This window comes from Camponotus vicinus, unplaced genomic scaffold (assembly GCF_025532165.1).
Source record: "Camponotus vicinus isolate PSW18456_S1 unplaced genomic scaffold, iyCamVici1.0 SCAF_10, whole genome shotgun sequence".
NCBI classification, from domain to species: domain Eukaryota; kingdom Metazoa; phylum Arthropoda; class Insecta; order Hymenoptera; family Formicidae; genus Camponotus; species Camponotus vicinus.
The window spans coordinates 5,281,720-5,306,454 of record NW_028141946.1 but is presented as its reverse complement, the minus strand read 5'-3'; the positions used below and the strand labels follow the sequence as shown (position 1 = coordinate 5,306,454).

Below are 24,735 nucleotides of genomic sequence, written 5' to 3'. Positions count from 1 at the left end.
AAATAAAATAATTAATTTTCACAAAAAATTTCCACAATGCATTATGTTTATAATCATATATATTTTTATTAGAAGCACGATACGGTACACGTTCTCATGGTTCTTGAATTTCTCCTGCGAGATACGCGAGATTACTCAATTTTTCTACCAATTCTTCCTCGTTATTATCGATTTACGAGATGCGCTTGAACAAGTGAGAACGAGGTCCCTACGAAGGTCCCGCGGGGTCTCGCAAAGGGCACTATTAATTCCGATTTAAGGTTCCGTTACGCGCTTTGTGTGGTCCCCATATATCAGCCAGTGTTATCGCTCGTTGCAAAGCAACGCCTTTACGCGTACCTAACTTCTGCTCGTGTTGGTATCTTACGCGGGACGCCTACCGGATGAATAATTTGGTTACAATCTTAATCCAATGACGCATGGGTTCGGTGGCTCCTCCGTCCTCCCGCTCCGCTTTTACTCCTCTCGCACTTTCAATCCCTCTTTCTCTCTTTCGACCGCTTCGATCGCGCTTAACTGGTCACTCTGCTTTGCCCTGATTAAGGACCGGTCGCTTCTTTACATCGCGTCTTATACCGTCGCCTTGCCTCGTAAATCGTGCTCTTTATTTCACAAAAAGTTTCCTATTTAGTCAATTTTTGGTCAGCAAAAGAAATCAAAGTAACGATCGATCTTCCTCGCTTTACATTTTCTTTTTTATTTTTCTATTTTTTTTATTTATTGTAAAATTATAAAAGCAGCACTTTCTACTTTTGAAACCGGAGCATGCAAAATACTCACTGGCTATATCATTAAATAAGCTCGTCGAATTAACATTAACACTAACGCAACCGAACAAAAATTTGTTGCCATGGTCCAGACCCCGCGGGAGCGACCGCGTTACGTTTGACAACGGTATGTACGTGGTTTCTCCCGGCAAGTGGACTCTGAAACTCTCACAAAATACTACCTAACATCGCGAGCAACGAGATACTACATGGGCCACCGAGGACTACCAGCGACAACGCACCGCATTTTTTTCGTTTCCCAGCATCTGATTTATAACGTGAATTCCGCGCGCGGTTATACATCGCTCGAGAGAATTCCATGCGTTAACCTTGGAACCCACAACCTTCCGAACTCTTTTCCCCCGAGATCCTTTTTTGGCCTTGGCAAAGAAAGTGTCATGAGACATTACCAAGCAAGTCAAGGTGACAGGCTAAAACATCTCGAGATCAGAATATTACAAAAATTAAATTTTTCTAAATTTAAAAGAAATTTTAAATTTATTAAATTAAAAAAAAACTTTTTTCAAGTTCGTAAAAATTAAAAATCGTCTTTTTAAAATAGATCAGTACGATAGTTTTCACATTGGTCGATAATAAATGCACAAGAGGATGAGAAAGGCCGAGATAGAACAGTTAATCCAGTCATCACATCGCGTTGCATGTTCGAACGTATCAAGGTATAATTATCAGAGTTACCGTAATTAGAGCCATAATTATGGTGGCAGTAACAGTGATAGTAATAGTTGCGTAATCACTCGCGCGCGATACATAGTATCGCATGGAAACACGGATAGGTTGTTAGCCGCGGAGCGAGTTATCCGGTACCGTACAACACTCTCTATAGCGCGTCAGAAACGCAATGCGTGCCCACGTATTACTTGATATACACGACCGCATCCCCATCGCAATAAAGAGCATCAAAAACATCCTATTATAATGCTTTCCAATTTCTTATCCCGCAAACTCGCGCCTCCCGCCGCGCTCTCTTTTCTCACCGCTCATCCCAGATCCTCTCACCTGTCTCGTCGTAATTAGTCAATTAGTTTAAGTGCTCCAAGCTCGCGCTCTCGCTGTCTTGCTCGGTAATAGTCTATCTCTCGGATCGCGAAAGTACTAATTGAATATGTTGAAGTTATTAAAAATATCGTAATGATAATAAATCTATAAATATGAATTAAAAGATGAGACGATATATTATCTCTGTAATATGAATAATTTTTAAGAAGGAAACATCTCATATGTGTTGTATTTTTTCTCGTATTTGTTAACGATATTAATCACAAGTAAAAAAAATTTTACCTACATAAATGTTACGATTCTTGTGATATTTTATCTCACGCATAGATCGCGATATCGCGTAGGATGTTTCATAACGGATCGCACGTAAGACGTCGAGTCGATTATAGCAGTGGGCGAAGTTATTCTACATAAAGTTGCTTCCCATCGAATAATTCAGTTCAAATGCCCATCACCGAGGGGTCAATGGAGAAATCAGGTTGAACGTCGTCGGGCGAGCGTTCCACGTACGAGCTCGTACGGGGGTCTTAAGTGCTCTGTGGTCTCAATCGTTCTGCCTAGGCCGCGGCCGGGTACGTTAGTGCTGCAGGGTGGAGAAGAGAAGCGCGCGACCGACGGAGGTCGAGCAATAAGGAACAGAACGGTTTTGCGGTTCGGTCTCGTGGTTCTCTTCAAGGGACCCGACTATCCTCTGTCCCCGCGCATGCACGTTCCTACGTACGCCAGCCTCGGCCGGCCATCATCAAGAAATATGATGATTGCAGGCTGCTACCATTTACAGTAGTGCGGTTTTGTCTCGTACTCTGGCGGTTTCCGCCGGGACAGCTATCCTCTCTCACGCGCGCTCCTTGTTCCCCGGCATTCAGGTCCCTTCCGAATTTTAACTACCTTCTGCGAAACGTTATCGAACTACCGTGCTAGCGAGAATGTAATCACGGATCTACTCGCTTTCTAACGCTCTCCAACATTTTTTTTTACAATGATTTAAAATCTCACCGCTCTATGAAAAATTTCAAATCGTTATTACGTTTGTCTGCTCGAAGTGACGGATGCAAATTGAATCTATGCGTTCTCGAGAATTTTTAGTACGCAGAATTTCTATTTAAATGTCATTCATTCGATTAATAACGTTAGTTGGTTGAGATTCCGGGATATCAGCGCGTGAAATTTACAATACGTGCCAATTAGTCGACGTCACTTGACACGAACCGGAATAAAATGGACTTTACGGCGTTCTCGAGAATGACACGTGATTGCGTGGCTCGGCGAGACGACTTTCCGTTTCGGAACGTCCGCGTGAAGGTAGCGATCATCGGCGAGAGTCACCCTACGCGTTTTCGTATGCGATAAATCATCGCGTGCCTCCACGGTGCTCGCACAATGCCGTACTAATCTTCCATCACGCACGCACGATATAACTACGCCCGCATGGCGTCTTGTGATTTACCATCCTGCGGCTAACCTCCATTATGTATAGCGCACGGTGGAAACTGTTGAGAATACCGTGCACCTTGCACTCGGATACTTACGTACAGTGCGTTTGGAAAGTACAGATGGAGAGAGAGAGAGAGACTCATCGATTTCGCGCAGCGCCCGTTCGATCACGACCGATCTTTCGCGATTTCCTTCCGCCTTTTACGAAACGGCCGGTCAGCCAATAAATTATTTATTACTCGATGGCGAATTAATTTAATACTGCGAGATATATATTAGGGCTTTCAACGTATTAATATTTTAAAATGAAAACAATCGTTACATCTTAAATTGTATGATAGAAAAAGAGGAGAGAGAGAAGAGAAAAAAATATGTTATATAAATATAAAATGCATGCTCTGGTATCTTCAATCGTTGGAATGACCTCGTTTCAAAGTGCACGTAAATTCTTGCACATTTCCCACGATTTTTGACAATCATGTCTTCAACGAAATGACACTAATGCAAAAACTTAATTCAAATTGCAAATTCCTATTTAAATATTTCCGCGGGGCATCAAGCGATTGCTTTGTCCGCCGACTGTTGCATAGTCACGCGTACTTCCACCTGCAGATTTCTCATGATTGTGTCTGGAAAGCCCTTGGCGCAGCACAGAGGTTACATACACGTTCGTTATGCGGCGGTCCGTCTAAAAAATATTTCATTACCGAGTACTTGTACGCGCCGTTACCGTAGCGATAGTACGGTTTCTTTATCGACGACCCGAGACTAGAGAATCCACGGTGAGAGCGCGAATAGTGTCCGCAGAAATAAGGGGGCAACGATATTCGCGCGTACATAAATTCTCGCGGGAGATAGGGATAAGTCGCGCAGCAGCCGGCGATACTCGAAGAATGGAGCAATAAAAGACGTCCTCGTATAGGCCAGCGATCAAACGCGCCGGAAATTACAACAATTAAGCGTTCATTCTGCAAAAGTTACGAGGTACTTGCGAATCGAGAGCTCGGGGATTTTAGCTTGCTAGATCGAAAGTTACTCGCAGCTGCTCGCGTTAAAATATTATATTATACGAACGACTACCGAGATGGATATAGAGAGAGCTGGCGAAACGCAAAGTTAACACATTTAAACGGCGGAGTACAAGCATTACTCAAATTGCGAAAATTAACATGATTCATAAGAAATCCGCTTGCATAAAAATACCAAATTGGCCATTAATTTAATTTATTAGCTGTTACGAATTTACATTCGGTACGTTTGCGCATCTTAATAAAGCATTATAGTGCACATAAATATAACTGAGCATCTAGATACAACGGAGAAATTTCCGAGTATCTTTTTTTCTCAATAATAGCAACGGAAGAGGACGTTTGTGATCACTGAAAATTTTTTCTGCAGCAAAGCGTGATATGCAACCCCATAAGAGAGAGAGAAAATTGATGTTCGTAATAAATTTATAATATCCAACGAAAGAAAGCAAGATCTCGCGATGCGAGAGCCGAACCCGTCCTTCTCCTATAGCTATTTTTACCGCGCCTCGGCGACCGGGGAAATCGAAAGCCGAGCGCAGGTTGTATTAAAGAGAGATAAGAGGATTTATGCGAGTCGCATCCGAATACGAATAGGTCGTCGTCGCGCGTCGTCGTTAGTAGACCGGGGCGGCTGGAAAGAATGGAGCAATAAAGGACTCCGACGTATACGCTTACGAGTCTGGCACCGGTCTTTACGAGCGATTTTCACGGAGTAACGGTCGCCCGATAGAGAATTACGCCGGCGCGATCGGAGATCCTCTCCCGTGCTAATAGCGTACAAATCGGGCGGATGATATTATTCACCGTTCGCGACCGTATATGTATCGGTATCGTGCCGTGCCATGCCATGTCGGTGCTGGATGCGTGGCCCTCGCCTCTGTCCCCGGCGAGATTTGCGACGATGCTGGCTGGCCGATCGAAGGAGCGCCTTTTAAGTTTCGCTCGCGACTCGCCGTATCGCGACTTCCGGAATTATTAGCCCCGGTGAGTCGAAGAATGAATAAATAGGGATCGAGCGGTTCGATTCTGAATCTTTACGATCCTGTGTCTTTTCGCGATCCGAATTAGCAATTACGAAACAATTGGGATTGATTATTTCCCGCATAAATAATGAATCGTATATGTTTTAAATTTGGAGTAAATTTTCCTTTAATTGAGAAAATTTTTTAACGGTTTTATCAAATTAAATATGAAATTAAACACAATATTTTTTTTTGTTATCAGATGCATCGATACGCATTTGCCATTTTGCTCGAAATTCGAGATAATCAACCGAAATAGACCGCAAAACAAATCTCTGTTCTCGTAGGACGTAATTTATGATTAACGAACGACCAGCGATATCCTTTCCAACGTATAATTTATATCAGAGATATTCCTCGACTCTTTCTCTCCTTCTATCTTCCCTCTCTTGTCGCTTGTGGCTATTATTACGCGCATTAATGGCGCACTCGCGAACGGCTAGGCTCTGACGAAATATACGAATGAACGCGTAGATATATAAAGGATGAAATAATGGTGTGACATAACGGTCGACGGCAGCGGGTGGACTTGTGCGATGATCCCACGGTTGATCCATCACGCTGGACCGACCGTTCCACCGACCGACCGATCGACCAACCGACCGGCTGTAATGATGCAATCGAGCGAAAGGAACGCTGTTCTCTCGGGTTCGTTTTGATTTCATTAATGGATCGGGTGCGCACTAATGCGACTCTGTTTGCCAAGCACTCGGCTCGCATTAAGAGAACGCTTCGCCGCGCGCTGGACACACGCGTCGTTTCGCGCTCCAAGATGACACCGATGTCTCCTTCCTCTTCTCTCTTCCTCTCTCTCTCTCTCTCTCTCTCTCTCTCTCTCTCTCTCTCTCTCTCTCTCTCTCTCTCTCTCTCTCTCTCGCTTTTTTATTTATTCTTTCTGCTCTGTTATTGGTTAATCATTTTTCAGCCTACCTATGTTTTTTATTCTTAATTTTGCTTTTAACATTATTAAAATATCTTCCCCTGCACAAATATGTTTGCGCTTCCTTACAAAATATTTATCCAACCTAACTGGAATCTTCTACTTTATTTTAATTTTATCTAAATATTCGGCAGTCTATTACTTAATTGAGTTTGAAGCGAAGTTTAAAGCGCACTTGAAGCGGAAATTTGAAATTCTCTAATATTAAGTTAATGCAAGAATGACTGTTCGTAAGATATTTTTTATCTCACAATGGATGCCATAATATATTTGCATTTTTTATATAAAAATAAATTTATACATCTTCTAAGATTAAATGTTACAAGGCTAACATATCCATTTCAAAAGATAATAGATCTATGTGATTCAATTCAAGAATTTTTTAATATACAATATTATAAAATAAATAATAAATTTAGATATTAAATTTGCACGAAGAAATAATAAAAGATATTGCTTATCATTGCATTGTTTATCATTATAAATTCAAAGTTTTTTTTGAGTGATAATTGTTGGAAAGATTTTAATAAATTTATATTTTTTAATAACTCAATATTTTTTCGACTTTCTTTATCTTCTTTATCTTATGTATAAAGATTTTATACATATCTAATAATTTTTATAAATCTATTACCTTAGGATTGTAAAATAAAAAGTTATTTAGTACTCACCGATATGATGCGCAGCACCAGAGTTGCAGACACTGTTGCACATATTGTTGATCTGTAAAATATAAATATATATAAATTATAAACAGCGTCTAAATAATATTTATATACAGTACCGGTCAAAGATATATCATCTTTATATTTTTTGAGGATAATTTAATTCAAAGTGTATATATTTAATTAATTTTTCTCAAGTTGCTGTGTCCATTATTGAATGAAAAGTCTTTGTTCAGTAATCTATATATCTACTTAACACATGTGACTAGATAGAAATATATACATTTTGAATTAAGTTATTCACTTTGAGTTAAGTCATTCTCAAAAAACGAAGCTGATATATTTTTAGCCGGTACTGTATAAATAAAGTCCAAATAATATATTTATATATAAATAAAAAATATTTACATATATTGCATGTATATATTTTTTTGGTAATTATTATATACATTAGCGATTCCTCACCGATTTCAATGATCTTGAAATATGTTGTCGGGAGCATGATTCTGAACAACTTTTCCTTATACATGTTACCGCCGCTCGGCCTTAGTTTCCGAGATATTTATAAAAATATTTTATGGTTTTGCAATATTGTTACCATTATGAAATAACTTTTTTGCACCATGTATTCAGTTTTTGACAAAGTAATAATGTTTACCAAAAAGAGTTGTAAAGCGAGATCCTACCGGCGGGGTGGTTGCGGGAGGGGGGGCCGAAGGCCCCCCTTGCACCCCCGCGCGCGCGCGCGCGCGCGTGTGTGCGTGTGTAATATACATACATTTCTGATATTTTTTAATTGTATTAAATTGTATTAAATTCTATACAAATTAAAAAATATCAGAAATGTATGTATATTACACACACACGCGCGCGCGCGCGCGGGGGGTGCAAGGGGGGCCTTCGGCCCCCCCCTCCCACAACCACCCCGCCGGTAGGATCTCGCTTTAAAACTCTTTTTGGTAAACATTATTACTTTGTCAAAAACTGAATACATGGTGCAAAAAAGTTATTTTATAATGGTGATAATATTGCAAAACCATAAAATATTTTTATAAATATCTCGGAAACTAAGGCCGAGCGGCGGTAACATGTATAAGGAAAAGTTCAGAATCATGCTCCCGACAACATATTTCAAGGTCATTGAAATCGGTGAGGAATCGCTAATGTATATAATTACCATTTTTTTAATAAATAATAAATTGAATAAATTACCTCACAGTTGTTCCATCATCGCTCGATGTCTCCTTGTGCCTTGTTCGTCCTCTCTTGTTGATTCTTCATTGCTTCTTCTTTCACAAGACACTCGCGAAAATATATGTAGCTAATTATAATCGCGCGCACTAATCAGTAAAATATAACGATCGCGCGACTTTGTATATAGTCCTTCCGATTTGTATACAACAAGCACATTTTATTACATTGCAATCAGAGAATAAAGCAAAAATTACTAAATCTACTTGGTATTGTAAACGTTTCCGTTTTAAAACAATTTACAATCTTATATTATGACAATGTAAACTATAGTACTATAGTAAAAGTTAAAGATTAATAACCAATAAAGACACGATGTATCATCCGAAAAAAAAATATATATACGTATAATTTTTGCTTTAAATAAATAGATTGCGTAAAATACTTGCTTCGATAGAATAGTCATCGCTATAATACAATTCGTTAATTAAAATAATTTATTAATCACGTGGACTCATTATCATTCAATGTGCGTGTAGAGAATGATCGTCTTATCGCAATCGTGGTTCAAAATATAATACAATGATATACGCAGAGGCGCGCGTCGTTGCCGAGTCTCGGCGTCGGAATGTCAAGGCTGCGACATATCAACAAACGCGCGCTACGTCACAGACCCCTAGCGCCGAATTCTCAAAATCCAAAGACACCCGGCCGATTGTTATTGTTCGCGCGGCTAGACTCGAGTGAATAGGCAGTAATACGAGCTGCTCTGTGTATCGTTATATTACATATATGGCGATAAGTGGTGAGAAGTGCCAAACTAACGATTATTCTCTAATTATTAAAATTCGATGTTCCATTTCTATGACGTGTAATACGCTGTTAATGACTGTATTCAAACGACAAGTATTTATCGAAGTATTACTATTACTTACCACTATTTCTCATAATTTATTCATTTGATAAAATACAAAAAGAGTACGTATATATTTTCCCGTCGTGTTTTTATTAGTAATTAATTCAGTCGATATAATATCACATAGTATATTTGGATAAAATCGACGAAAATGAGAGAAATATACAATTCATGAGTAACAGACATTATCGCTATAAATTTGAATTTTGTATCAGATCATAATCTACTTTTATTCTCGATATAATGAAGTGCGTGACGAGTAGAGAGTACAAAGTGTCTCGCAATCGTCATATCCTGTTAATGCGCACGCGATCATAATTAACTGTGTTTTCGCGAGTGAGTATTCTGTGAGTGCCATGAAAGTACAGCAAAAGACAAACAAGAGAGGAAACAGCGGCCTGAGGAAACGTCGGACAACAGTGGAACCAACTGTGGGGTGAGTTTATAATTTATTTAACTTATTTAAAGTAAGATCTTCGTTGATCTCCGTGTTAGTATGTGCATTATATACACATACACATACACATACACATTATGTGATATAAAAATACATATAATACACAAAGTATATTTTAAATTTTATTTTAAAATATTTGAAATAATAAAATATTTACGATAAATTATATATATATATATATATATATATATATATATATATATGTATAATTTTTTGTTAATATTTTAATATATATCGTGCTTAAGATTTATAATTATTTAAATTATTGGTATAACATATTATATTTTTTATTTATCCTATATCTTATAAAAATATATTTTTAGTGTACGGTTTAATATATATTTTAAATATTTAAATATATGTCATATTTATATACATATAGCCAATTTTACAAATTTATTTAGTATTAATAGATATTTTAAATATTTATTCTAAAGATGTACCAAACTCTTAAAAATAGCTTATGAACGTGTTATGTACCATCCATTTTTCATTATCCTTCTACTATAAACCTACATTCATCCTTTCAGTCTCTCTCTCTTTCTATGTAACTTCTTGCAGTTTCTTATATTTTTTTTCGTTATTCGCGACTTGTACCGTCGTCCTAGTGTCCCGTCAATTCCCCTCTTCTGGGAACCTATTCATATCAGAAATTACCTGACCGCTGCACGGCCTAGCGAAGAATTAACACTTCTAGAGCCAGCACGAAAGAATCGCCTTGGCGAGTTTGCTTATGCTAATCCGACGAGCAGTCGGTCTCGTACCGTCTCGAGTCACGTCGCCGACGCTTCAAATATATTAATTAACGTGGTCATTAAGCGGTGCGGCTGCCAGTTTACCGGATCTCCTCCCGCGCTCTTCTCGCGGCGATTCGCGCGCACGAGGACGCGTTTCTTCCCTCCTCCTCCTCCATTTGCGCATTCTACGAGCAACCGAGGGCATCCTCCGGCCGAGGCCAGGCTAGAAGCCTGTCGCGCGTGTTTGCAGACGCATAATTCCATGCCGCGATCGTAATTGCGGTCGGCACATTGTCGACCCGCCGTGGCATCGAGACACGAGACATTTCGCGGGGACGTGCTACATCGGTCGTCCGATTATGCTAATGCGATCGAGTAACGGGGCCCCGGTGGCGACTTCCGTGTCAAGAAATTAAGAATGCAGATGTATATTCGTAATAGACATGACCGTCGTCGCGAATAATCGATCGAAAGCCGGCGCGTTTTATCTGTCTGTAAGCGACAATTTAACACAACTGAATAAATCGGGCGATAATATGTATGAAAAAATACGGTATATTTTGCACTCGGTGCAGCTCTAATTAATATACGGCCGGTTGGCGTTGCTTAATTGTTATCATTTTCATCGTATCGAAAATCGCGGAAGGGAAATATGACCCAGCGTCACACGACATGCACCTTAACTAGATGTTCGATGCAATCGCTTTGACGATACACGATCGTCCTAATTAGACGGTAATTAGATTCGAGGTCGGTGTATCCGGTAAACGATGATGCGCAATGAGTGGAGATTTTTTTCGCGAAAATAATCAGCAAAAATTTTTAAATTTCATCTCTATTTTCGATACACATATATAATAAATGCGAGAAAGAATTGAAATATAATTATAATAAATTATAACTTAATATTTTCAACTTTTTTATACTCGAAATGTGTTGTATTAAAGAGGGCACATTTTATATGAATTATCAATTGCGTGATGTGTGTAAAAAGTTATAGCGTCTCTTTCTTGCAAATGCGAGAAGAGTGCAGTTTTACGACTGTGACGCGAGTTCGTACAAAGGGCAATGAAGGCAACGTTATCAATTCAATGGACCCCGAATTCCGTTCCAACATCGGCCAGCCATCTCTTCCACTTCTTCTTTGTGCCCGCCGTTATTTACCGCGCTCAAGCACGGCCGCGTAAATTATGGCGAGCCCGTTTCATAAATTCCAGGACGAGATATGGAGCGACAAATTCAACTCCCAGGACCCGGCGCCCAGGTTGCACGCGGGCGCAAGTTACACGCGCGCATCGTGCATAAATACGTGCGCTCGTGCTCGCAGATTCCCTACGTCCACGTAGAGTGCGCGTTTCAGATTATCATTTGTATGCCGACTTCCTGCTGCGATAAACGCACTACCGGCGTCCTTACTTGCTCGCGCCAAGTCGATTCGGACGCAAATCCGTCTTTTCTAAAAAGACCCCGACATGTTGAGCCATTTAAGTTGGCCGCTTTTAAAAATGAGTCCGGGAGAATAATGAGTTGACTGATGCAATCAGATTGCTAAAATATATGATAGACAATGATACAAATAAATATAATATGATTAAGTATGCACAAAGTGCAAGTACTATTAAATATATAAATTTTTATTATTTTTATATTAATCATTGCTAATTAATATTTCGCCAAATCAATTACGAATAAAAAAGGTTTGAAGCGTTGAAAAGCATCGTGGAGGATTGCATCATGCGCATTATAATATATTAATGATTTTCACAACAGAAAAGCGATGATAATGCCGACGCGGATTCATCAATGATTTATCGAACGGCATTCATACCGCGAGACAAACAACATCTATTTCCAACACGACGACACTAAATAGAGACCTTGTTACGTAGACGCGACTACCTGCTGGTAAATACAGAAGGAAGAGAAGTCGAATCGATCGGTGGAAGCCGGTGAAAAACAGCTGGTCGAGAGCCGTGGGTGCGCGCTAGGTCGTATGGATTTCAGGTTCCCGTAAAAATCGGTAACATCGACGTGTACGAGGAGAATAGGTGGAGATGGTGGACACGGGTAGAACGGCGGAGGAGGGTTAAGGTGGAAAAGAGCCCCGAACGCGACGTGGAAAGAACCGTACGGAGATCCCAATCTCGCGTGGAGGCCTCTCGACCAGTGAGTAAAAGGTGGCTACATCTCGAACATCGTCCCTGTAATCTAATGAGCACCTGCTAGGTGTGCGCCGCCTACACTGTACATATAGAGGCGGACGCTTCTACGTAAAGTCGCATATGTGATCCCAGGGCCGTATGCGTTTGTCTACCGACAAGCATTGTTTCCCTAAGTCTAAACGCATTATTAAAAAATTATTCAGATGGGGAAAGGGGGTATTTATTCAACAGAGAATTTAATAATAGATCACTTTTTGAGTGTCTCCCGATAAGAGAATAATATCGATAAATAATGGATAAGAATATAATATCGATAAATAATGGAAAATGAAATCTATATAATCAAAATTTGTGCGGATAAATTTTAAATTGACAATAGTATTTTTCTTTTTTCGAGAGTAATATGTTAAGAAACTTGACGTTCTTTATATTCTCGTTTTCATATTTCACGAAACATCTCTCGGGAATTGTGGATGTTGAAGTAGCCGAAGGTAGCCGAAGATATCGGGTCTCGCTGGCGTGAAGACAAATCGCGAGTCGCGGCGAGAACGTTCTCCTTCGGCAGCGTCCGCTCGTGTGTATCCTCGTGCGAAATCTCGGATCGCTGACGGATAACTTTCAGCAGCGAATGCGCCCGCGAACGCGATCGCGGACTCGTGTCGTGCACGACGGCCCTGCACCTCCACTCGCCATCAAACAAACGGCCAGCGTATAGTCCGACACCCGCGGATGCGAGGATACGTATACTCGAACCTAAGAGAAAGAAAGAAGAGGAGAGAGACAGAAGAGATGAGATGGGAGAGGAGAGGAGAGGAGAGGAGGGGGAGCTATATGTTATGAGGGTACAGGTGCCGGTTTATTCTCCTCCGTCTCCACCTCCGTCTCCATATCCTCTCCTCTCATTTCTCTCGCGTTTGCCGGCGTTGTCTACAGGCGCGGTTCCCCTCTTCGTTCCTCTGTTCTCCATCCTTCGCTCTTCTTTTCATTCTTCCCTTCTCCCCTCCCCTCTTGCTTCGTTTTCATAATTTCTTTTTTTCTCTCGATTCTTCCCATTCCCTTCGGTTCAAGAAGCCCCGCGTCGTGCTCGTCGCCATCCATGAGACGACGTTCGTTCGGGAGAGGATGCTCGCGTATGCGTGAGGTCGCGCCGAGTGCGGGTGAAAGTCTAACCGCGGGTCATCCCCCGCCCGTACCCCGCCTGCCGCTTATGTAGGTGCACCTATATCGCCGTTCGCGCATGATGGTCAACCTAAACTCTTTCTCGCGGAAATGCCGCACACGCTCTCGCGCTACCATCGTAGATGCGATGAAGCCGCACGACTGGGCCGGCTATCCTATTATCTCTCGCGCGGCAGATTCGAAAGATGCGCCGTCGCCGATAAACCCGACAGCGAGAGGTTCCCTTCCGCATGAGAGGAGGTTCGCTCCACGTACCGAACCTTGCCGGGCAAATCCTCCGTGGAAACGTTATTATGATATCGCGAGTAATAACGCGAGTGATAGACGCGTTAACGCGTGCTAAGTAGCGGTTGTTACATCTCCTCGCGTTGTATCCGTGGATTTCAGCGGCTTACAAATTGTGGCTTAATGTCTATTTAAGTGTTGCATGTGCTACTCGGACGCATGCTACTCCTCACTCGACTTTCACGCAAATTGTTGCGAGAAGTTTCGACATTAATCGAAAATGGGAAGCGCGTCGGGGTACAATTAATGAGCCACTTGATATTTGTGTATGTATGCTTGCACGAATTTAGAAATTTATAAATCCAATCTACGTATATATCTTGCATCAGCGAGAGAATATTAATATTAATATTAATTCCTTTAATTTATTTCTTTAATTTTTTCATCAATAAAGGAATTAATATTAATATTAATTCCTTTATTCATGAAGAAAATATTATTACTAACACAAATGAGAGATATTTATATAAATATGCATTCGTTTAAAATTTATTTTATCGAAAGCAATTATCGACAACAATTTTATATTTTTCCGATATTTTTTTCGGAAAGAATGCGTCATATTTAAATGCTCGTAACATTTTCTACCGACAAACTCAGCTTTACGCTCGTAAATCGTGCCTCCTACTCTGAAAATTACGCGATCGGATGCGATGGTTAGATCAAATACCAAGACAAGCCCTGAAATCGGTGAAAGCGTATCATCGTAACATTGTCACGAAGCGTGGGTCGCGGGGTTACGCGATACGCGCGATTCCGCTTCGTTCACGAGTAAAAGAGACTCCCTCCCGCCGGAAGAGAGACGTCGCTGCTACAGACGCGCCTTTCCCGTGCCGTACCATCACGCCTGATTACGTGGCTCGAGATATCGCGCGCACGCCGCAATCACGTTTGATTGATCGCCCGTTGATTAATTGGTGTCCCGACGATGACGCCACAGCCGTCACTGGGCGGTGCACCGATCGGTGTTACAAAACTTTGATACATGACAGCATTAAGAGTATAACATCGCGAACATCTGAGCATCGCATTTTATAGCAGATTACAACACTGATTGTGAGTGCAATAGATTAATTGCACAAGTAAATCTCCATCTTTCCAAATAACGACCGATTGTTGAGAAATTTCGTGAAAATTCTATAAGCGATAAATTGCAATATCTAAAGCGATGCTTATAAATTACGCACTTATTTTTCACGCAGATTTCAGTCGCATATGCAATATTCTTGTAAATTATTTATATGCACCGAGTGTCATATCATTATTTAAATAAAAAAGGGGAAGGTAAAAAAAGGATTCCCATCATAACTTATTATTATTTAACCACTTTCTACGGGATATAATTGAATTTCGAAGGTATCGAATGTAACGAACTTGTACGAGCGAGCAATTGTGCACGGCGGAGACAGCGTTTTCACGGAGCGTTGCGCTTTGGTCGCGCGTAACTCGCCTCATTCGTCGCTAGTCACGCGTCGCGCGCACACAGCCGACGTTAACTCGCTTGAAAAGCGCTTACTCGAACGTGTCCGTAATACTAGGCGGGGATGAGACAGGCCGGCAACGAGGAATACGCAATGAAATATACTTTTTAGTGTCCCTTCTCGGTGACCGCTCGCTTGGCGCGGCGATGAGCGTGCAATTATCTCGTTCAACATTAATACGGCGAACGCGCGGTAACGACGGCGAGTCATTACTCCCGTCTAACCTAATTAGCAATTCTTTGGCCGCTAATTATTATTAATAGCCGGACGTACCGATACGCGCGCGATTAATCGCGGACGGTTACGGCTGCAACGAGGCCGCGCCCCGTTTCGCGTTGGCCAGGTCGAGAGCAAAGCAAATAATCAGAATGCCGGTAATGATCATTAGACGAACAATCGACGCGCTTAATGGCCGATGTCAGTATTTTACTTAAATTCCACGCGGGATCGGCGAACTCCCTGACGGTAATTATCCGTCGTGGGGCTTTCCGAGGTTAAAGTCAGCCGAGTGGACGAGTAATATCGAATCACGAAGGGATAAGAGGTAGAGAGAATGAACCGGGGAGATCGGAGGTGGTGGCTGCTTCTATAAGAAAGGAGAGAGCCTCCTGATTTATACCGTGTGCTTTATGAGCGGCGTGCCTCTCATGGTCGCGGTTTAAGTTTTGTCCGTTTCGGATCGGCGCGCCAAACGGCAGAGAAATGCATAGAGTGACGTCGAGAATGGCAGATCGCGACGAGCCGCGCGAGCAACCCAAATACCGAGAATTATGAGAGTATTTCGTTCGCCCCTCTTATCTAGATAACGCCTTTATGCACGCCATTCATTTAAGTCTCCAGCCTTGATCCGATATTTTTTATTCGAATTATAATTCGAGGATTTTTCAAGAGAAAGACAAAAAATAATTTTTTTCTCTCTAATCGGTAATTAAAAAGATATCTATGATATTTCGTTTAAGAATGATATTTGTGTCACTTATTGTGATGCGTTTTTTAGAGTCCGACAACATAATAGCTTCCAAGAGTCGCTTGAAGGGAATGTCGCGAACCGCGAAATAAATCCCGTCAGATCCCGCGACGATTTTTCGCGGGCAGGTATGTTGATTGCGAGCAGCGATGCACATAGAGACGAGAGCATAGATGCACCGCTTGCATAGCTGCACCGCTCCGGCTGCAGCTATGCGCTATGCGCTATAATGCCGCGCGGTGCAGCAGCGCTTGAGCGACATCGGTTAAACGATCCTGTGCTCCCGGGTGCACAGGACATCGAGGGATCGCCGGTTACCCGTTGCCCGGAGAAGAGAGAGAGATAAGCCGTGGACACGTGGGAAAATTACTGCGCGGCCACTCCGCCGATTCCTTATAGACCCCGGCCGTCCATTGTGACTTCAAGATCGCATACCACTATTGATTTATTCTAAATCGCCTTCTGCCGCGGTACGCTTCGCGCGCCGATACGCGCGGTTATTTAAGATCGATCGGCACGTGGAAAAAATTGCAAGTATAGCGCTCCGATGAGGAAGAGATAATTAAAACGATCGGGGAGGGAGATACTGGAGGATAAAAAGAAAGGGCGAGACAAAAGAGAACGGGACTTAGTCGTCTCACGCAATCTCGGGACTTTTCGTGCCACGCAATCCTCGAGCTCGTTATTCAGATATCTAATAGATCTCTCTTTTCTGGAATTAAATTGATTTTCGGATAGAGTATCGAAGAAATTTTAAGAATGAAAAATTTCTCGAGTAGGCAAACGATAGCTCTCCTTTTTCAATGTTGACATGTGCTTACACTAGTATTTAAAAAACTAGTACATTTCGCAAAAACAGATCATCAACAATAAATAAACTTAATCGATATCTTGGAACTTTTATGAGCATCGACTCGCGTAAAGATTTGAATCGTATAAGTAAAATGTGTCACTGCATTACCAAAATTCCCCGCGGTCTTTTCTTTCGACTCCCCTTCTTTCCTCACGCATCATTTCGCTCTTCGTCCCCTCCGACGAAGGTGTCTTTTCCGGCGATGAATGGTAGAGTTATTTCCTCGATCATTTTACGAGGGAATTCCACATTCTTCTTTCATGTAAGACGCGGATGCGCCACGTGGTTTTTTCGATTTCCAACGGCAGAAATAACGACAGCCATGGCAATAGAGGCAGCTGAACGCACGAGGACAAACGGAGGACTAGAGCGAAGGAGAAAGAGGAGGATATTCGCGCAACGCGCACGAAAACGAGTGTTCGAAACACGCACGGGCGAAAAACTGGTCGTGCCACCTACACGAACGATACGGGGCCGCACAGCGAGGTGAAGGGTCGGGGCCCCCATGAGCAGTAAAAGCAATTTTTGCATGGCGACCGAATGCCAATGAAAACCGGGTTATTAATAAATCGACGTAATTGCCGTGTTCGCCGCCGCGCGGCCATACCAAGAGCGCGAGAGGGCGAGAACCCTCGAACGAATGCGGTCGTTCTTGAGCTTTTATAATGCATCCGAATGGGAAGAATAAATTAAAAATAAAGTGTACGAAGGAAGAAAGGTCAAGCGTCGCGACATTGCATTAATAAACTTCCCGGCCAGCCTGTTTAAGAGGTTCATGGATTCTTCTGTGTCTCTTTCTTTTTCCCTCAATCTCTATTTTTCTCTCATCTTCTCTCTCTTTCATTTTCTCCCTCTTGTTCGTCCACTCTGATTCATCTCAGCCGTGCGATATCTCTTTTTTTTTCTTTAGTCGACGATATCCCTTGACTGTGGCATTTAATTTCGCAAAGCCTTAATTTTCGGATTAAGAATCAATTTTTCGTGAACATATTGATTGTACATGTGGAGAATAGTGTTTCTTTTGCATTATAATGAATATTCTTTCATGGTTATTTCTAATTTATAAGAATATTTTATCTCTCATGCTATTAACGAAAATTAGTAAAAAATAACGCATACTGATATAAACAATATTTCAATTACATAATATTCAAATTAATAACAAGAGCAATTTGATGAATGCTATCTTTCCTAATATAATTTTTATATATATATTTATATTTATAATACGTTTATATTTGTACAATAGTAGCAATTTTATTATTTTAAATTTTAAAGGAAATAATTTTTTCATGATTAATGGAGGAAGGGAACTATTCGCTGTTGATAATTAATATCAATCAATGTTTTAACTTAATATGTAATCATCACATTCTCATAAAATGGTATAAACAGAGAATAGAAACAATATCCGTGCGTTTTTTTCCTTCTGGAAATGTAGCCTCGGTACCGTGGTGTACCGCGAAGAAGTAGTATCCTGGATACACCGGCATCTAGATACTTCCTCGGCCAGCTCAAGTCCGGTATCTGAGCGTAGATCGGAATTCAGGTACACGGTAGCACTACCTCGGGGCACACAACTCGTGAATACACCACCTCCGTTCGCCGAGGTGGAAGGGAAAAAGTATAAAGGACGAAGGCAAGAAGTAGGAAAGAGACGCGAAGACAGGGCGAGAGGACCGGCCGGGTGGACCAAGCGAGTGGATCTCGCGGCGAGAGAGCGAGAAGGAGAAATAGATAGAGAAAGAAAAGAGAGAAAAATATAGAGAGAGAAGGAAGATGGAGAAAGGAGTCAACTTGCGAGAACGGCCGATGCCGCGCGGCGACTCGAGCCCCGCCGGCTCTGGCTGTCCGGTAATCTACTGTCCCGAGCCAAGCCCCTCATTAACGCCTTTGCTAAGAAATTACACGCAGTCGGTGGCAAACAAGAGCAAGAAGGTGTCGGCCGCGCTCGGTTCAATACATGGGAGACCAGCGTTTTCTCTCTCTCTTTCTCTTTTTCTCTCCGCCACTTCCGTACCGTTCTTGCGCGATACCTGTGTACTTCCACCTTCGCCACCCAACTCTTGTCCTCTGCCGCGAGGCGTGCGAACTTTCGTAGCCAATTTGATCGAGATTCTGGTCCAGATAGCGCGTCGTACGCGTTCGAGAATCTCCGATTCGAGATCGCATGAGATTCGACCAATCGTATATTTCCGGCTTGGAACACTGATTTTTATACATTTTCGTACATTTATGAGAATTAAATCAAAGTATATTAAATTTTAAAAATATGAGAAATTAATAAAGTTATTCAACACTTGTTTATATATTAATGTAATTATGTATTTTCTACATAGAAATTTTTTTCAGGACTTTTCTAACATTTTTATAAAATTTATCAAAAATGACAGATTAAAAATATAATATAATTTATTGGATCATTATATTTTTTTCAACATTAAATATAAATAATATGACAGTGCTATTGCAATCAAACTCTCTTTACTTAGGATATTTTTTCTACGAAACTTTGATTTATTTTTTTCTGTAATCATGACCGCACCTTCGATCATCTTTAAAGACAGTGACGAGTTCTAACGTATATATCGTCGTATTAACCGATTGAAAAGCCGGTTTCTCTCGTTAAACTAGGCAACACCCAGAAACGTTGGTTCCGCCCCCCTTAGTACGGACTAAGAGCTTGGAATACACTTCACGCATCGCCAATCACGAGACCAAAAAGTCATGAACTCGATCGTTGTATACAGTGAGACGCGCGTCGGCCGAATTCTTGTAGAGTCGCCCTGCCTACGCCTCCTCTCCGACCTCTCGTCCTCCGCGCTGATGCCTGGTGCCCGGACGTGGTCGGTGTTACGATCGAAATGACTGACGTACTGACGGGAAACATTGCGACCCCCCGCTGTCGAATGTCGTCGGCCGGATCGGCCGAGTGACCGATGTGGGTGAATCTTCTTCGACTCGGGCGAACGGCCGGTGAGAGGCAAAGGAGTCGGGAAGAAGAGTCGAACGTAGAATTTCTCGAAAGTTTTGGATGTATCAGACGGATGCATTTAATATCATAGTCAGGAGCGAACTCTTGTAACGCTACGTGCAGACATCTCCGATACGCGAAGTTAATTTACGTAGCTAATCCTAATCGCCGTTACGAGCTATGAAATAAAGTAACGTTCCCGAGAAATACAAAGTCTGATAGCAGGCAGCCCCGAATAAGCTACGTATAACGATATATTTGAAATTACTTCCGCCATGTTTGAACTCTGGCAATCCGTGCGAAATTCACGGGCATTCTTGACAATAAGTAACGGTTGTTACGAGCTAACGGTCGAACGTCAACGAGCTAACAGTGTAGAGGCAACCGACGTCGTCTAGCTGAGGGCCGATCAAAATTTTCACTCGGGCGATGCGCATAACTCGGTTGAGTTGTTGCATCCACCTACCCTGTCCGGGATGCCCATCATCGCGGCGCGGTGCCGGGCCCGCGGTGCACCTGGGATGACGGCTCTCTGCAAGATTGTAGATCCGTTAAACCAGGCGGAGAGAGAAAGAGAGAGGCTCTTTCTGCGGCCGGCGAAAACACGTCGGAGAATGTCGGATCGGAAAAAGATACACAGCTCGAATCGACTCGCGCGCGGTCGCTTATACACGTGACTTCCGCTTCGTATCGAGAGTAACGTCGAGCGAGTCGAAAGTTTTCCCGAGAACAAGTCCCGAATGAGTGCACCAAGACAAAGAGATCGCAGAGGACGGTCGTGTATCCGTCTCATTCCGTACGCGCGCCGCGCTTCCTCGTTACCGTGAAGGGGAGCACGCGTGTCTCACGGACGCGAGGCGCGACCGTGTAGGCGTGTAGAGAAGTAAGAGAATGTCTTCCCGTGTCTGCCAGATGTCTAAATGTTGATAAGCCTCGGCGAGCGGCTAATAGCCGTTTAATAAGATTACGTCTCCGCGCGGACGGACTTGACGTAGCCGGAACACGGTTCTCTCGGGCCGGGCCCGTTTGCGTTCTTACGGCCCGGTTTTATGGTCTCGCGGGGTACACACATAGATTATAGTTATACACGACCGTCGTCCACCACGTTGCAACGTTGGTTTACGTATGTACGTGAGCGCTAATGCGATCGTGTCACGGTGAGGCATAGTTTTTCAAGCGAATGATGGTCGACGAAAGCGCCGCTTGTTGCTCTTTAATAATAATAATTTGATAATAATCGAAAAATAAAATATTTTGTCACATAATGTATAAATCGTTTCTCTGTTCAACGATAATGACTCGCACACGATGTTCGTGGCTGACGGACGACTTTTTGCATCCGGGTAGTTCGCGACACTGTTTATGATAGCTGGAATAATAATTACGAAATAATATTGTTGTTTTGTAACACCCCCGATATTATATGTCGTAGTCGTGCTTGTAAGGCTGGATGAGCGTCATATAAGACGTCGTTACGTCGCACGACCGGTTCTACGCGCGAGATCGTGCAATTTATTGATGCATAAGTCACTGTATTTTATTAGGTCAATTTAATAATATAAGTAATTAGCAGCATAAATAATATCCGGTATCAAGATGCTTTAAATAAGTGTACGCTTTTCCCACACATGGTGTCATAAAGCTGTTCGTTTATACGTGAAAATATACGATTAAATTAAATAAAAATTGTTTAACAGCTCAATCAATGTAGTAAAAAATACTCACGTCGTCACGTAACGTAATTAAATCTTAAAATGTTTTGTCATTAACCGCACGTATTATATATCATCTTAATAAGGTTAATCTAAGTGAAAATTTGCTGAAGTATGCTATAAAACGCGCGCGCATATTTATATAAAATTATATACCTATGATACTTTAAAAATGCGCAAAGTGAAAATTTCCAACAGTTATATGCGCTCATTAAAAGTACGACTAGTAATGTACACTATATAAAAGATATGGAAAATATGGATACAAAAAAATGCAAAAAATAAAAAAAAATACCTGTCGAGTATTTTGCGATAAACATCGACTATGACAATTTAGGAGGGTACACAAAGACGGTAGCAACCTGGGCCCGGATTCAGCGTGGTCATTTGCATCCTCATTTCCACTGGTTGAGCGGTTTCACGGGCAATATCGCGAAACTTATCGGGGTACGGTATGCGATGATATTTTACACGACGAGATCGGCGCACACTGCGGGGGCCACCCATGGCGGAGCTCCAACGTCACCCCATATATTTGGTGAGATAGGAGAAGGGGGGCTACCCCCTTCGACTGTGAGAGGCGGAGGAAAACGCCATAACCTCGCTATTATTCTGGTATTTATATCAGTGCGCCCACTGCTCTCACCCACCTAAATCTTCTTAATACGCGGCGGTTAGTGCACTTTATTAAACTCGTCTTCGTACACGTGCTCTCCTCCCCCTCTCGTATCTTTCTCTTTCGCAGCTTTAAGCTCCATCAGGACCGAGAAGGAGGAATACAAATTTTCGCGAGACATCAATTTACTGATACATTGCACGATTTTAAATTCAATAAAAGCGTAAATTGTGCAACTCTTTGGTCTTCGTCCGAAATTATTTCGAATTATATGTATTTTAATTCTTCATGAAATATGATTTATGATTTTTACTCGATTATGATTGTATATATATCGCGGTTTATTATACCAATCATAAAAATAATTTATGTCTTAGAATAAAAAATTATTTTAGAAAAATGTAATAAAAATTTTATTTAAAAGCAACCAATATAATAAAAAATATCTATGTCATTATATAATGTAATGTTTAATCTCACAACGTTTAACATTATTATAATTAAATTACATTATAGAATATAATGTATAATACTAGAAAAATGTTATTATAAAATTAATCTTATTAGCTAAAATTATCGCGGTAACTATTTCAAAATTCACTGTAAAAATTATTTAAATATTATCAAAAATCATTTCTGAAAAATTATTACAATAAATCTCAATTAAAATAAAATGCATTGTTTCATCATCATACTAAAATGAGAAAGCAATTCTCCCGGGTTATTCATTTAGAACAGGTATTCGTTCGTTCTCCGACCGGTGTATCTCTCTCTCCCCCCTTTCCTCTCTACCCTGAATTAAATTTGCCTTCGAGGTCGAAGTTCTGCGTGCTCCTGAGATTTTCGAGTCACCTCAGCCGAGTCGTCTCATTTGCATACGCGACCTGACCCGGAGTCATCCGAAAGAACGAAGAGGGTGAGGCGGCTTTATAAAACAGTCGAGGGGAGACGCATCTTCCCGCCCTCCTTTTCCGTTCGCTTCTCCATCCCATCGCGCCGAATCGCGCCGTAGCTTACCACGTAGGTGATCGCCGTCCGAAATTTATACTCTCGCAAATTCCATGGAATCGTCGGTACCGGTCGATCCTCGGGTACGTTCGACAAAATGGTCGCGGGCCAACAGATTTATATAAAACTGTAATGCGGCATTGCGCGTGTAACGAGCAAAACCATAAGCCCTGCCTACCACGAGCGAGGTCGACGTGAAAAGGGGGATTTTTATAGCGGTGGCCGTATCGGGGTTCGTTATACTTGCCGGGATTTATAGATTTGCCTGGATCCTGGAGCCGAGCACGCCCGGTAGTTTGGCGTACTTTTAGGACGCCACGAATAACGATCCCTTAAAATCCATCGTTTAACGACCGTTTTAAATTCGTGCATGCGCACGCCATTCGATACTTTCTTGCAAAATGTGTTTGTTTATCGTGACTTTGGCGGCTGATACAATGAGTTCTATCATCGGTTATACTAAACATTTTGTCAAAGTCTCGGGTAAACAAAATAAATAATTAATTGAATATCTATAAATACAAGTTTACTAACAAATATTTAAAAAGGATGATTAAATATCTGGCCATTTAAGAGTCATATTTATTATCTTGCTATAAAAAAATATATACATTAAAAAAAAAACAAAATCAAGAAATTGGCAATGGAAGAGAAAAAAAAGAAGAGAAAAACATTCATAGAGAATTTTGAATATATAGTGTATTATATGCATTATGAAAAATTATATGAGATATATATATATATATATATATATAATCATTTATTATAATCATTAATTATATGATATAATCATATCATTTAAGAATTAAATCATTTAAGATGTAACAAGTGTTAATTAGCCATTTGCGTTTATATGTTATAGGTATAAACATGTGAATCGCACAATCACGCATTTCCCTAAGATTATTTTGCGATTGAATTACGCGCAATGAGAGTCTCGTTATTTTGTACAATCATTTTTCTCGATCGATGAATATCGAAGCGACGAGCAGGAACTTCTCGCGGAGGGATGCCCCGAGGAAAGGGTTAGCCAGCCAGCCAGCTACAGGAAGAGAACTTCGAGTAGGAGGAATAGGTAAGGCCACGTACGTGGAAGTCGAGTCAAGGCGGGTCGAGTAAGCACGAACGAGCGAAAGACAGCGTCGTAATCACATTACCGCGATTTTTCGCGGCGACCGGCTATTAATTCCGCGGATGTACATGTATGCGCGCCGCGTCGAAGGAGAAAAGGTGGAAAGGAGGAGGAGGAGGAAGAAGAGAGAAAGACAGAGAAGGATAGGGGATAAGAACCGAAGGAACAGGGAGAAAGAGAAAAAGGGAG

General features: G+C 41.5%; 2 long non-coding RNA genes across 4 annotated transcripts in view; one reads left to right on the top strand and one right to left on the bottom strand.

The window, feature by feature from the left end:
• LOC145960214 (uncharacterized) overlaps window positions 1-24,735 on the bottom strand; it is a 264,245-nt gene that overhangs the window by 91,574 nt on the left and 147,936 nt on the right. Inside the window, exon 4 of the long non-coding RNA XR_014435303.1 lies at window positions 6,883-6,934. This is a non-coding gene — a long non-coding RNA (uncharacterized LOC145960214). The remainder of the gene's footprint in view (window positions 1-6,882; window positions 6,935-24,735) is intronic.
• The window catches only part of LOC145960215 (uncharacterized), a 44,397-nt gene continuing 28,808 nt past the window's right edge, over window positions 9,147-24,735 (top strand). For 2 of the 3 annotated variants that reach the window (XR_014435305.1, XR_014435306.1), the window contains exon 1: window positions 9,147-9,419. This is a non-coding gene — a long non-coding RNA (uncharacterized LOC145960215). Of the gene's footprint in view, window positions 9,420-24,276; window positions 24,490-24,735 lie in introns of all 3 variants that reach the window. The other variant, XR_014435307.1, reaches the window with a different exon arrangement.